The sequence below is a fragment of the Oncorhynchus keta genome, chromosome 1 (genome assembly GCF_023373465.1).
Source record: "Oncorhynchus keta strain PuntledgeMale-10-30-2019 chromosome 1, Oket_V2, whole genome shotgun sequence".
Classification (NCBI taxonomy): Eukaryota; Metazoa; Chordata; class Actinopteri; order Salmoniformes; family Salmonidae; genus Oncorhynchus; species Oncorhynchus keta.
In genome coordinates, this window is record NC_068421.1 from 35,701,982 (window position 1) to 35,715,285 (window position 13,304).

Below are 13,304 nucleotides of genomic sequence, written 5' to 3' on the forward strand. Positions count from 1 at the left end.
TTGATACACCCGATACACATGCAGATCTTGGATCAGCATTCTAACCACACCCCTGGTATAAATCAGAAGGAGACAAAATATATAACCGATCCTGAATCTGGGACGGTGGGCAAGTAGCCTACATTAGAAGTTATTTTGGCGAAAGGGGTTCACTGTTTCAAGTTTGTATCATAGACAATTATGTGAAAGGTAATCTAAATTCCCAATAAAAATGACTCCTGCATGCACCGTAACTCTGTCTTGTTTTGTTGTAGTCTTTATTTTGCCACTCAAAATTATCAAAGGTTCGCTACAGGAATGAAAAAGTGACTGGCAAAACACTGGACAGCGCCCGTGGTTCAAACCCCTTTGCAGAGGTATAGAACATTTCTGACAGAGAAACTTTTCAAAGTAACCACTGAGCTACACCAGCGCAGTATGTTATATGGTAAATGCGTGTATTATACATAAACCGCAATGTCATCAACATCCTGTTTCAATACATTGTACAGTGGGGAGAACAAGTATTTGATACACCCGATACACATGCAGATCTTGGATCAGCATTCTAACCACACCCCTGGTATAAATCAGAAGGAGACAAAATATATAACCGATCCTGAATCTGGGACGGTGGGCAAGTAGCCTACATTAGAAGTTATTTTGGCGAAAGGGGTTCACTGTTTCAAGTTTGTATCATAGACAATTATGTGAAAGTTAATCTAAATTCCCAAACAAATGACTCCTGCATGCACCGTAACTCTGTCTTGTTTTGTTGTAGTCTTTATTTTGCCACTCAAAATTATCAAAGGTTCGCTACAGGAATGAAAAAGTGACTGGCAAAACACTGGACAGCGCCCGTGGTTCAAACCCCTTTGCAGAGGTATAGAACATTTCTGACAGAGAAACTTTTCAAAGTAACCACTGAGCTACACCAGCGCAGTATGTTATATGGTAAATGCGTGTATTATACATAAACCGCAATGTCATCAACATCCTGTTTCAATACATTGTACAGTGGGGAGAACAAGTATTTGATACACCGATACACATGCAGATCTTGGATCAGCATTCTAACCACACCCCTGGTATAAATCAGAAGGAGACAAAATATATAACCGATCCTGAATCTGGGACGGTGGGCAAGTAGCCTACATTAGAAGTTATTTTGGCGAAAGGGGTTCACTGTTTCAAGTTTGTATCATAGACAATTATGTGAAAGTTAATCTAAATTCCCAAACAAATGACTCCTGCATGCACCGTAACTCTGTCTTGTTTTGTTGTAGTCTTTATTTTGCCACTCAAAATTATCAAAGGTTCGCTACAGGAATGAAAAAGTGACTGGCAAAACACTGGACAGCGCCCGTGGTTCGAACCCCTTTGCAGAGGTATAGAACATTTCTGATAGAGAAAGTTTTCAAAGTAACCACTGAGCTACACCAGCGCAGCATATTATGGTAAATGCGTGTATTATACATAAACCGCGATGTCGTCAACATCCTGTTTCAATACATTGTACAGTGGGGAGAACAAGTATTTGATACACCCGATACACATGCAGATCTTGGATCAGCATTCTAACCACACCCCTGGTATAAATCAGAAGGAGACAAAATATATAACCGATCCTGAATCTGGGACGGTGGGCAAGTAGCCTACATTAGAAGTTATTTTGGCGAAAGGGGTTCACTGTTTCAAGTTTGTATCATAGACAATTATGTGAAAGGTAATCTAAATTCCCAATAAAAATGACTCCTGCATGCACCGTAACTCTGTCTTGTTTTGTTGTAGTCTTTATTTTGCCACTCAAAATTATCAAAGGTTCGCTACAGGAATGAAAAAGTGACTGGCAAAACACTGGACAGCGCCTGTGGTTCAAACCCCTTTGCAGAGGTATAGAACATTTCTGACAGAGAAAGTTTTCAAAGTAACCACTGAGCTACACCAGCGCAGTATGTTATATGGTAAATGCGTGCATTATACATAAACCGCAATGTCATCAACATCCTGTTTCAATACATTGTACAGTGGGGAGAACAAGTATTTGATACACCCGATACACATGCAGATCTTGGATCAGCATTCTAACCACACCCCTGGTATAAATCAGAAGGAGACTAAATATATAACCGATCCTGAATCTGGGACGGTGGGCAAGTAGCCTACATTAGAAGTTATTTTGGCGAAAGGGGTTCACTGTTTCAAGTTTGTATCATAGACAATTATGTGAAAGTTAATCTAAATTCCCAAACAAATGACTCCTGCATGCACCGTAACTCTGTCTTGTTTTGTTGTAGTCTTTATTTTGCCACTCAAAATTATCAAAGGTTCGCTACAGGAATGAAAAAGTGACTGGCAAAACACTGGACAGCGCCCGTGGTTCGAACCCCTTTGCAGAGGTATAGAACATTTCTGATAGAGAAAGTTTTCAAAGTAACCACTGAGCTACACCAGCGCAGTATATTATGGTAAATGCGTGTATTATACATAAACCGCGATGTCGTCAACATCCTGTTTCAATACATTGTACAGTGGGGAGAACAAGTATTTGATACACCCGATACACATGCAGATCTTGGATCAGCATTCTAACCACACCCCTGGTATAAATCAGAAGGAGACAAAATATATAACCGATCCTGAATCTGGGACGGTGGGCAAGTAGCCTACATTAGAAGTTATTTTGGCGAAAGGGGTTCACTGTTTCAAGTTTGTATCATAGACAATTATGTGAAAGTTAATCTAAATTCCCAAACAAATGACTCCTGCATGCACCGTAACTCTGTCTTGTTTTGTTGTAGTCTTTATTTTGCCACTCAAAATTATCAAAGGTTCGCTACAGGAATGAAAAAGTGACTGGCAAAACACTGGACAGCGCCCGTGGTTCGAACCCCTTTGTAGAGGTATAGAACATTTCTGATAGAGAAAGTTTTTCGAAGTAACCACTGAGCTACACCAGCGCAGTATATTATGGTAAATGCGTGTATTATACATAAACCGCGATGTCGTCAACATCCTGTTTCAATACATTGTACAGTGGGGAGAACAAGTATTTGATACACCCGATACACATGCAGATCTTGGATCAGCATTCTAACCACACCCCTGGTATAAATCAGAAGGAGACAAAATATATAACCGATCCTGAATCTGGGACGGTGGGCAAGTAGCCTACATTAGAAGTTATTTTGGCGAAAGGGGTTCACTGTTTCAAGTTTGTATCATAGACAATTATGTGAAAGTTAATCTAAATTCCCAAACAAATGACTCCTGCATGCACCGTAACTCTGTCTTGTTTTGTTGTAGTCTTTATTTTGCCACTCAAAATTATCAAAGGTTCGCTACAGGAATGAAAAAGTGACTGGCAAAACACTGGACAGCGCCCGTGGTTCGAACCCCTTTGCAGAGGTATAGAACATTTCTGACAGAGAAACTTTTCAAAGTAACCACTGAGCTACACCAGCGCAGTATATTATGGTAAATGCGTGTATTATACATAAACCGCGATGTCGTCAACATCCTGTTTCAATACATTGTACAGTGGGGAGAACAAGTATTTGATACACCCGATACACATGCAGATCTTGGATCAGCATTCTAACCACACCCCTGGTATAAATCAGAAGGAGACAAAATATATAACCGATCCTGAATCTGGGACGGTGGGCAAGTAGCCTACATTAGAAGTTATTTTGGCGAAAGGGGTTCACTGTTTCAAGTTTGTATCATAGACAATTATGTGAAAGTTAATCTAAATTCCCAAACAAATGACTCCTGCATGCACCGTAACTCTGTCTTGTTTTGTTGTAGTCTTTATTTTGCCACTCAAAATTATCAAAGGTTCGCTACAGGAATGAAAAAGTGACTGGCAAAACACTGGACAGCGCCCGTGGTTCGAACCCCTTTGCAGAGGTATAGAACATTTCTGATAGAGAAAGTTTTCGAAGTAACCACTGAGCTACACCAGCGCAGTATATATTATGGTAAATGCGTGTATTATACATAAACCGCGATGTCGTCAACATCCTGTTTCAATACATTGTACAGTGGGGAGAACAAGTATTTGATACACCCGATACACATGCAGATCTTGGATCAGCATTCTAACCACACCCCTGGTATAAATCAGAAGGAGACAAAATATATAACCGATCCTGAATCTGGGACGGTGGGCAAGTAGCCTACATTAGAAGTTATTTTGGCGAAAGGGGTTCACTGTTTCAAGTTTGTATCATAGACAATTATGTGAAAGGTCATCTAAATTCCCAATAAAATGACTCGTGCATGCACCGTAACTCTGTCTTGTTTTGTTGTAGTCTTTATTTTGCCACTCAAAATTATCAAAGGTTCGCTACAGGAATGAAAAAGTGACTGGCAAAACACTGGACAGCGCCCGTGGTTCGAACCCCTTTGTAGAGGTATAGAACATTTCTGATAGAGAAAGTTTTCCAAGTAACCACTGAGCTACACCAGCTCAGTATATTATGGTAAATGCGTGTATTATACATAAACCGCGATGTCGTCAACATCCTGTTTCAATACATTGTACAGTGGGGAGAACAAGTATTTGATACACCCGATACACATGCAGATCTTGGATCAGCATTCTAACCACACCCCTGGTATAAATCAGAAGGAGACAAAATATATAACCGATTCTGGGACGGTGGGCAAGTAGCCTACATTAGAAGTTATTTTGGCGAAAGGGGTTCACTGTTTCAAGTTTGTATCATAGACAATTATGTGAAAGTTAATCTAAATTCCCAAACAAATGACTCCTGCATGCACCGTAACTCTGTCTTGTTTTGTTGTAGTCTTTATTTTGCCACTCAAAATTATCAAAGGTTCGCTACAGGAATGAAAAAGTGACTGGCAAAACACTGGACAGCGCCCGTGGTTCGAACCCCTTTGTAGAGGTATAGAACATTTCTGATAGAGAAAGTTTTCAAAGTAACCACTGAGCTACACCAGCGCAGCATATTATGGTAAATGCGTGTATTATACATAAACCGCGATGTCGTCAACATCCTGTTTCAATACATTGTACAGTGGGGAGAACAAGTATTTGATACACCCGATACACATGCAGATCTTGGATCAGCATTCTAACCACACCCCTGGTATAAATCAGAAGGAGACAAAATATATAACCGATCCTGAATCTGGGACGGTGGGCAAGTAGCCTACATTAGAAGTTATTTTGGCGAAAGGGGTTCACTGTTTCAAGTTTGTATCATAGACAATTATGTGAAAGTTAATCTAAATTCCCAAACAAATGACTCCTGCATGCACCGTAACTCTGTCTTGTTTTGTTGTAGTCTTTATTTTGCCACTCAAAATTATCAAAGGTTCGCTACAGGAATGAAAAAGTGACTGGCAAAACACTGGACAGCGCCCGTGGTTCAAACCCCTTTGCAGAGGTATAGAACATTTCTGACAGAGAAAGTTTTCAAAGTAACCACTGAGCTACACCAGCGCAGTATGTTATATGGTAAATGCGTGTATTATACATAAACCGCAATGTCGTCAACATCCTGTTTCAATACATTGTACAGTGGGGAGAACAAGTATTTGATACACCCGATACACATGCAGATCTTGGATCAGCATTCTAACCACACCCCTGGTATAAATCAGAAGGAGACAAAATATATAACCGATCCTGAATCTGGGACGGTGGGCAAGTAGCCTACATTAGAAGTTATTTTGGCGAAAGGGGTTCACTGTTTCAAGTTTGTATCATAGACAATTATGTGAAAGTTAATCTAAATTCCCAAACAAATGACTCCTGCATGCACCGTAACTCTGTCTTGTTTTGTTGTAGTCTTTATTTTGCCACTCAAAATTATCAAAGGTTCGCTACAGGAATGAAAAAGTGACTGGCAAAACACTGGACAGCGCCCGTGGTTCGAACCCCTTTGCAGAGGTATAGAACATTTCTGATAGAGAAAGTTTTCAAAGTAACCACTGAGCTACACCAGCGCAGTATGTTATATGGTAAATGCGTGTATTATACATAAACCGCGATGTCGTCAACATCCTGTTTCAATACATTGTACAGTGGGGAGAACAAGTATTTGATACACCCGATACACATGCAGATCTTGGATCAGCATTCTAACCACACCCCTGGTATAAATCAGAAGGAGACAAAATATATAACCGATCCTGAATCTGGGACGGTGGGCAAGTAGCCTACATTAGAAGTTATTTTGGCGAAAGGGGTTCACTGTTTCAAGTTTGTATCATAGACAATTATGTGAAAGTTAATCTAAATTCCCAAACAAATGACTCCTGCATGCACCGTAACTCTGTCTTGTTTTGTTGTAGTCTTTATTTTGCCACTCAAAATTATCAAAGGTTCGCTACAGGAATGAAAAAGTGACTGGCAAAACACTGGACAGCGCCCGTGGTTCGAACCCCTTTGCAGAGGTATAGAACATTTCTGATAGAGAAAGTTTTCAAAGTAACCACTGAGCTACACCAGCGCAGTATATTATGGTAAATGCGTGTATTATACATAAACCGCGATGTCATCAACATCCTGTTTCAATACATTGTACAGTGGGGAGAACAAGTATTTGATACACCCGATACACATGCAGATCTTGGATCAGCATTCTAACCACACCCCTGGTATAAATCAGAAGGAGACAAAATATATAACCGATCCTGAATCTGGGACGGTGGGCAAGTAGCCTACATTAGAAGTTATTTTGGCGAAAGGGGTTCACTGTTTCAAGTTTGTATCATAGACAATTATGTGAAAGTTAATCTAAATTCCCAAACAAATGACTCCTGCATGCACCGTAACTCTGTCTTGTTTTGTTGTAGTCTTTATTTTGCCACTCAAAATTATCAAAGGTTCGCTACAGGAATGAAAAAGTGACTGGCAAAACACTGGACAGCGCCCGTGGTTCGAACCCCTTTGCAGAGGTATAGAACATTTCTGATAGAGAAAGTTTTCCAAGTAACCACTGAGCTACACCAGCTCAGTATATTATGGTAAATGCGTGTATTATACATAAACCGCGATGTCGTCAACATCCTGTTTCAATACATTGTACAGTGGGGAGAACAAGTATTTGATACACCCGATACACATGCAGATCTTGGATCAGCATTCTAACCACACCCCTGGTATAAATCAGAAGGAGACAAAATATATAACCGATCCTGAATCTGGGACGGTGGGCAAGTAGCCTACATTAGAAGTTATTTTGGCGAAAGGGGTTCACTGTTTCAAGTTTGTATCATAGACAATTATGTGAAAGTTAATCTAAATTCCCAAACAAATGACTCCTGCATGCACCGTAACTCTGTCTTGTTTTGTTGTAGTCTTTATTTTGCCACTCAAAATTATCAAAGGTTCGCTACAGGAATGAAAAAGTGACTGGCAAAACACTGGACAGCGCCCGTGGTTCGAACCCCTTTGCAGAGGTATAGAACATTTCTGATAGAGAAAGTTTTCGAAGTAACCACTGAGCTACACCAGCGCAGTATATTATGGTAAATGCGTGTATTATACATAAACCGCGATGTCGTCAACATCCTGTTTCAATACATTGTACAGTGGGGAGAACAAGTATTTGATACACCCGATACACATGCAGATCTTGGATCAGCATTCTAACCACACCCCTGGTATAAATCAGAAGGAGACAAAATATATAACCGATCCTGAATCTGGGACGGTGGGCAAGTAGCCTACATTAGAAGTTATTTTGGCGAAAGGGGTTCACTGTTTCAAGTTTGTATCATAGACAATTATGTGAAAGTTAATCTAAATTCCCAAACAAATGACTCCTGCATGCACCGTAACTCTGTCTTGTTTTGTTGTAGTCTTTATTTTGCCACTCAAAATTATCAAAGGTTCGCTACAGGAATGAAAAAGTGACTGGCAAAACACTGGACAGCGCCCGTGGTTCAAACCCCTTTGCAGAGGTATAGAACATTTCTGATAGAGAAAGTTTTCAAAGTAACCACTGAGCTACACCAGCGCAGTATGTTATATGGTAAATGCGTGTATTATACATAAACCGCAATGTCGTCAACATCCTGTTTCAATACATTGTACAGTGGGGAGAACAAGTATTTGATACACCCGATACACATGCAGATCTTGGATCAGCATTCTAACCACACCCCTGGTATAAATCAGAAGGAGACAAAATATATAACCGATTCTGGGACGGTGGGCAAGTAGCCTACATTAGAAGTTATTTTGGCGAAAGGGGTTCACTGTTTCAAGTTTGTATCATAGACAATTATGTGAAAGTTAATCTAAATTCCCAAACAAATGACTCCTGCATGCACCGTAACTCTGTCTTGTTTTGTTGTAGTCTTTATTTTGCCACTCAAAATTATCAAAGGTTCGCTACAGGAATGAAAAAGTGACTGGCAAAACACTGGACAGCGCCCGTGGTTCGAACCCCTTTGCAGAGGTATAGAACATTTCTGATAGAGAAAGTTTTGAAGTAACCACTGAGCTACACCAGCGCAGTATGTTATATGGTAAATGCGTGTATTATACATAAACCGCGATGTCGTCAACATCCTGTTTCAATACATTGTACAGTGGGGAGAACAAGTATTTGATACACCCGATACACATGCAGATCTTGGATCAGCATTCTAACCACACCCCTGGTATAAATCAGAAGGAGACAAAATATATAACCGATCCTGAATCTGGGACGGTGGGCAAGTAGCCTACATTAGAAGTTATTTTGGCGAAAGGGGTTCACTGTTTCAAGTTTGTATCATAGACAATTATGTGAAAGTTAATCTAAATTCCCAAACAAATGACTCCTGCATGCACCGTAACTCTGTCTTGTTTTGTTGTAGTCTTTATTTTGCCACTCAAAATTATCAAAGGTTCGCTACAGGAATGAAAAAGTGACTGGCAAAACACTGGACAGCGCCCGTGGTTCGAACCCCTTTGCAGAGGTATAGAACATTTCTGATAGAGAAAGTTTTCCAAGTAACCACTGAGCTACACCAGCGCAGTATGTTTATGGTAAATGCGTGTATTATACATAAACCGCAATGTCGTCAACATCCTGTTTCAATACATTGTACAGTGGGGAGAACAAGTATTTGATACACCCGATACACATGCAGATCTTGGATCAGCATTCTAACCACAGCCCTGGTATAAATCAGAAGGAGACAAAATATATAACCGATCCTGAATCTGGGACGGTGGGCAAGTAGCCTACATTAGAAGTTATTTTGGCGAAAGGGGTTCACTGTTTCAAGTTTGTATCATAGACAATTATGTGAAAGTTAATCTAAATTCCCAATAAAAATGACTCCTGCATGCACCGTAACTCTGTCTTGTTTTGTTGTAGTCTTTATTTTGCCACTCAAAATTATCAAAGGTTCGCTACAGGAATGAAAAAGTGACTGGCAAAACACTGGACAGCGCCCGTGGTTCAAACCCCTTTGCAGAGGTATAGAACATTTCTGACAGAGAAACTTTTCAAAGTAACCACTGAGCTACACCAGCGCAGCATATTATGGTAAATGCGTGTATTATACATAAACCGCGATGTCGTCAACATCCTGTTTCAATACATTGTACAGTGGGGAGAACAAGTATTTGATACACCCGATACACATGCAGATCTTGGATCAGCATTCTAACCACACCCCTGGTATAAATCAGAAGGAGACAAAATATATAACCGATCCTGAATCTGGGACGGTGGGCAAGTAGCCTACATTAGAAGTTATTTTGGCGAAAGGGGTTCACTGTTTCAAGTTTGTATCATAGACAATTATGTGAAAGTTAATCTAAATTCCCAAACAAATGACTCCTGCATGCACCGTAACTCTGTCTTGTTTTGTTGTAGTCTTTATTTTGCCACTCAAAATTATCAAAGGTTCGCTACAGGAATGAAAAAGTGACTGGCAAAACACTGGACAGCGCCCGTGGTTCGAACCCCTTTGCAGAGGTATAGAACATTTCTGATAGAGAAAGTTTTGAAGTAACCACTGAGCTACACCAGCGCAGTATGTTATATGGTAAATGCGTGTATTATACATAAACCGCGATGTCGTCAACATCCTGTTTCAATACATTGTACAGTGGGGAGAACAAGTATTTGATACACCCGATACACATGCAGATCTTGGATCAGCATTCTAACCACACCCCTGGTATAAATCAGAAGGAGACAAAATATATAACCGATCCTGAATCTGGGACGGTGGGCAAGTAGCCTACATTAGAAGTTATTTTGGCGAAAGGGGTTCACTGTTTCAAGTTTGTATCATAGACAATTATGTGAAAGTTAATCTAAATTCCCAAACAAATGACTCCTGCATGCACCGTAACTCTGTCTTGTTTTGTTGTAGTCTTTATTTTGCCACTCAAAATTATCAAAGGTTCGCTACAGGAATGAAAAAGTGACTGGCAAAACACTGGACAGCGCCCGTGGTTCGAACCCCTTTGCAGAGGTATAGAACATTTCTGATAGAGAAAGTTTTCGAAGTAACCACTGAGCTACACCAGCGCAGTATATTATGGTAAATGCGTGTATTATACATAAACCGCGATGTCGTCAACATCCTGTTTCAATACATTGTACAGTGGGGAGAACAAGTATTTGATACACCCGATACACATGCAGATCTTGGATCAGCATTCTAACCACACCCTGGTATAAATCAGAAGGAGACAAAATATATAACCAATCCTGAATCTGGGACGGTGGGCAAGTAGCCTACATTAGAAGTTATTTTGGCGAAAGGGGTTCACTGTTTCAAGTTTGTATCATAGACAATTATGTGAAAGGTAATCTAAATTCCCAAAAAAATGACTCCTGCATGCACCGTAACTCTGTCTTGTTTTGTTGTAGTCTTTATTTTGCCACTCAAAATTATCAAGGTTCGCTACAGGAATGAAAAAGTGACTGGCAAAACACTGGACAGCGCCCGTGGTTCAAACCCCTTTGCAGAGGTATAGAACATTTCTGACAGAGAAAGTTTTCAAAGTAACCACTGAGCTACACCAGCGCAGTATGTTATATGGTAAATGCGTGTATTATACATAAACCGCAATGTCATCAACATCCTGTTTCAATACATTGTACAGTGGGGAGAACAAGTATTTGATACACCCGATACACATGCAGATCTTGGATCAGCATTCTAACCACACCCCTGGTATAAATCAGAAGGAGACTAAATATGTAACTGATTCTGGGACGGTGGGCAAGTAGCCTACATTAGAAGTTATTTTGGCGAAAGGGGTTCACTGTTTCAAGTTTGTATCATAGACAATTATGTGAAAGTTAATCTAAATTCCCAAACAAATGACTCCTGCATGCACCGTAACTCTGTCTAGTTTTGTTGTAGTCTTTATTTTGCCACTCAAAATTATCAAAGGTTCGCTTCAGTAATGAAAAAGTGACTGGAAAAACATTGGACAGCGCCCGTGGTTCAAACCCCTTTGCAGAGGTACAGAACATTTCAGATAGAGAAAGTTTTCGAAGTAACCACTGAGCTACACCAGCGCAGTATGTTATATGGTAAATGCTTGTATTATACATAAACCGCAATGTCGTCAACATCCTGTTTCAATACATTGTACAGTGGGGAGAACAAGTATTTGATACATCCGATACACATGCAGATCTTGGATCAGCATTCTAACCACACCCCTGGTATAAATCAGAAGGAGACAAAATATATAACCGATTCTGGGACGGTGGGCAAGTAGCCTACATTAGAAGTTATTTTGGCGAAAGGGGTTCACTGTTTCAAGTTTGTATCATAGACAATTATGTGAAAGTTAATCTAAATTCCCAAACAAATAACTCCTGCATGCACCGTAACTCTGTATTGTTTTGTTGTAGTCTTTATTTTGCCACTCAAAATTATCAAAGGTTCGCTACAGGAATGAAAAAGTGACTGGCAAAACACTGGACAGCGCCCGTGGTTCGAACCCCTTTGCAGAGGTATAGAACATTTCTGATAGAGAAAGTTTTCGAAGTAACCACTGAGCTACACCAGCGCAGTATATTATGGTAAATGCGTGTATTATACATAAACCACCATGTCGTCAACATCCTGTTTCAATACATTGTACAGTGGGGAGAACAAGTATTTGATACACCCGATAGACATGCAGATCTTGGATCAGCATTCTAACCACACCCCTGGTATAAATCAGAAGGAGACAAAATATATAACCGATCCTGAATCTGGTACGGTGGGCAAGTAGCCTACATTAGAAGTTATTTTGGCGAAAGGGGTTCACTGTTTCAAGTTTGTATCATAGACAATTATGTGAAAGTTAATCTAAATTCCCAAACAAATGACTCCTGCATGCACCGTAACTCTGTCTTGTTTTGTTGTAGTCTTTATTTTGCCACTCAAAATTATCAAAGGTTCGCTACAGGAATGAAAAAGTGACTGGCAAAACACTGGACAGCGCCCGTGGTTCAAACCCCTTTGCAGAGGTATAGAACATTTCTGATAGAGAAAGTTTTCAAAGTAACCACTGAGCTACACCAGCGCAGTATGTTATGGTAAATGCGTGTATTATACATAAACCGCAATGTCATCAACATCCTGTTTCAATACATTGTACAGTGGGGAGAACAAGTATTTGATACACCCGATACACATGCAGATCTTGGATCAGCATTCTAACCACACCCCTGGTATAAATCAGAAGGAGACAAAATATATAATCCTGATTCTGGGACGGTGGGCAAGTAGCCTACATTAGAAGTTATTTTGGCGAAAGGGGTTCACTGTTTCAAGTTTGTATCATAGACAATTATGTGAAAGTTAATCTAAATTCCCAAACAAATGACTCCTGCATGCACCGTAACTCTGTCTTGTTTTGTTGTAGTCTTTATTTTGCCACTCAAAATTATCAAAGGTTCGCTACAGGAATGAAAAAGTGACTGGCAAAACACTGGACAGCGCCCGTGGTTCGAACCCCTTTGTAGAGGTATAGAACATTTCTGATAGAGAAAGTTTTCAAAGTAACCACTGAGCTACACCAGCGCAGTATATTATGGTAAATGCGTGTATTATACATAAACCGCGATGTCGTCAACATCCTGTTTCAATACATTGTACAGTGGGGAGAACAAGTATTTGATACACCCGATACACATGCAGATCTTGGATCAGCATTCTAACCACACCCCTGGTATAAATCAGAAGGAGACAAAATATATAACCGATTCTGGGACGGTGGGCAAGTAGCCTACATTAGAAGTTATTTTGGCGAAAGGGGTTCACTGTATCAAGTTTGTATCATAGACAATTATGTGAAAGTTAATCTAAATTCCCAAACAAAT